General features: G+C 46.8%; 1 protein-coding gene across 1 annotated transcript in view; it reads left to right on the top strand.

Annotated features, from left to right (window-relative positions):
• Positions 1-1,626: 1,626 nt before the first annotated feature.
• NOC3L (NOC3 like DNA replication regulator) overlaps positions 1,627-2,861 on the top strand; it is a 35,739-nt gene continuing 34,504 nt past the window's right edge. The window contains exon 1 of the mRNA XM_017497372.2: positions 1,627-1,705. The gene's annotated coding sequence lies outside the window, so the exon portion shown is untranslated. The remainder of the gene's footprint in view (positions 1,706-2,861) is intronic.

Below are 2,861 nucleotides of genomic sequence, written 5' to 3'. Positions count from 1 at the left end.
TATGTTTACAAGCTGAGGGGAAGGATCTATTAGGGAGGGAAATAACACAGGAAATAAGGGATAATTAATGATACAAGAATCTGATGAAGCTGGGAGGAGTTGGTTTTGAACTGGAATGGGGATGCCTCATCCTTGGAGACTGGAAGGAAGGCTGAAAGGATGGGAGTGACTGTAGATATGTTGATATGCTTGGGAGGGAATTCAGGCATTTGGAAGAGCACAGGCTGATGTTTTCCATTTGTTTGATGAAGTAATACTCCATTGGGACAAGCTCTGCTGTTTCTGACACTGTGTGGAAGGAGACAGATCAAGGAAGAAGTTGGAAGGCAGGTTGAAAGAAGAGTGCCAGATAGAGCCCTTGGTCTTTGTGGTGGGATCAGGAAATTGGTACTTTTTTTCTCAGTCTCTCTAAGAGCAACACTATCCAAGGGGTTCATAACCCTTTGGGCGCGCTGCTGGCTTTTCCCACATGTTCAGAACTGCGAGGCCAGACTCTGTCAGGGCCATGCTCAAAAATCATAGACTTAAAAAACTTGACAAAAAACTTGAAGTGGAATGCTTAAATTTATTGAGAAAAAGAAGTCTTTGAGAGACGAACATAATGACTTTGGTGAAATTACTAAGCAGACAGTAGAATTTACCCAAAGCTGGAAGATACTGAAATGCAGATAGTTTTTTTGTTTTTTTCTTTTTTTTGAGATGGGGTCTTGCTCTTGTTGCCCAGGCTAGAGTGCCCTAGCATCATCTTGGCTCACTGCAACCTCCACCTCTCCGGTTCAAGCGACTCTCCTGCCTCAGCCTACTGAGTAGCTGGGATTACAGGCGCCTTGCCCCCATGTCTGGCTGATTTTTGTATTTTTAGTACGGGCAGGGTTTCACCATCTTGGCCAGGCTGGTCTTGAACTCCTGACCTCAGGTGATCCACCAGCCTTGGCCTCCCAAAGTGTTGGTACTACTGGTGTGAACCACTGTGCCCAGCCTGGATACAGTTCTTTATCAGACAATGGTTAAAATTAAAGCAAATATTGCAAAATAAAACACTAAGAATCACAGACTTTTTTTGTTGTTTTTTAATTTTAATTTTTGTAATTTGAGAATCACAGACTTTTAAGTGACAGGGTGATGAGAAATCATTCGCCATTCTACAAACACGCCCAGAATGTCCGTCGAGAGACAGGCATTACGCAAAAGAAATAAGCTTCTTTCTGCCCTAATCATCTATAACAGAATGAGATAAGCAACGTGAGGAGAGGCACAAAACGCAGTGAGCTAATTGAAAAAACCAAGTCCTCTCACTCTGAGAGGAGGAGCCCGATTTCCCCAAGGTATTAAAAGAAATAAATAGGGCGAGAGTCAAATAATCATACTCTGAGAACTTTTTAAGTTGCCCCCGCTTCCGCCCGGCTTCCCACCCTCGGCTCCGACGACCCGCTGTGCTTCGCGTGTGCCAGTCCGCGCGCGCACGCCAAAGCGCAACCGACGCACGACCGCCAGACTTCACCGCGAGAGGGCGCGAGCCCGAACCTCCCTAAGGAAGTCCCGCCCCCACTTCCGGCAGCGGAGGATTGGGAGGGGCTGAAGGCCACTTCCGGCTCGGGAAGTGCGGTGGCTTCTGCACGTGTGTCATTCCACGGGATTTCTGTATTAAACCTTCCTCTGGTGAACTTGTCTGGCCGGACTCCTTTAAGGCCTAAGGATGAAGGCGGTAAGTGTCCTCAGAAGCCCGGTCCCCGCGGCCTAGGGCCCATCCGGGTGATAGAGTCGCTGCCCGAATCAGCTTTTAGAAAAGCATGTTTTCAACCTTGTCTTGTGGGGTGGTGGTTTAGATTGGGGGCTTTCCGGTCGTTACACCGAGCTCATCCTTGGTTACCCGCTGTGTGCGCGCACGACTTCGGGGTATCAACAAAGAGACAGGCACGGAGTTTTGCATCCGTGGGATTTCAGACTTTGAAGGATTCGTCAAGACCATCTTTCGATCTCGTTTTTCACAAATGAGAAGCAGGGTCCTGCCCCTCAGCGAATTTATGATATGAGTCACGGGGTAAAGAGATAGAAAAGCAAGTGATTTGCTCTGGTTCTCACAGAGAATTAGAGGTAGTCCTGGGATTCAGGACTAGCTTTGGGATTTCTGAATGAGGAGTCACCAGCAAGAGAAGTGGAATCCAAAGATCCGAATTCAGTTTTTGCCCTCCTTAGTTTAGGGGTCTTTTGGCAACTTCATCAGTAATATGAAGGTAATAGCAGTCAATACTCAATTAGGCTGTTGGAGGTGATTTGTTGGAGCACTTCGTAAATGGCAAAATCGTAAATAAATGTAAGTTTTATTAAAGACAGCCAGCATTTTGCGTTGAATGTGTTAAACTACAGGTGTTAAACTAACCCTGATTAGCCACTTAGCACTAGTAGATCTGTGGTTCTTAACCTTTTTGGGGGTCGTAGAGCCCTTTGAGTTGCTATGGATTAGGGTCACAGAAAGACCCTAGGTTGAATAACTGATGTTATAGCGCTCTTCTGTAGGATTAAAGCCATCGTTTGGTTTTAGCTCTTATATGCAAGTCCATGGCTGTGGGACATTAAAACTGTGGAATTGGTCTAATGAAATTTATAATCAGTTCTCTTTAACCCAACTTTAAAAGTAAGTTTCTGGGCCGGGCGCGGTGGCTCACGCCTGTAATCCCAGCACTTTGGGAGGCCGAGGCGGGCGGATCACGAGGTCAAGAGATGGAGACCATCCTGGCCAACATGGTGAGACCCCTCTTACTAAAAATACAAAAAAAATTAGCTGGACCTGGTGGCACGCGCCTGTAGTGCCAGCTACTCGGGAGGCTGAGGCAGGAGAATTGCTTGAACCCGGGAGGCAG

Source organism: Cebus imitator, unplaced genomic scaffold (genome assembly GCF_001604975.1).
Source record: "Cebus imitator isolate Cc_AM_T3 unplaced genomic scaffold, Cebus_imitator-1.0 Scaffold230, whole genome shotgun sequence".
Lineage (NCBI taxonomy): Eukaryota > Metazoa > Chordata > Mammalia > Primates > Cebidae > Cebus > Cebus imitator.
Note: the sequence above shows the minus strand (reverse complement) of the source record. Positions and strands in the feature narration are given on the sequence as shown.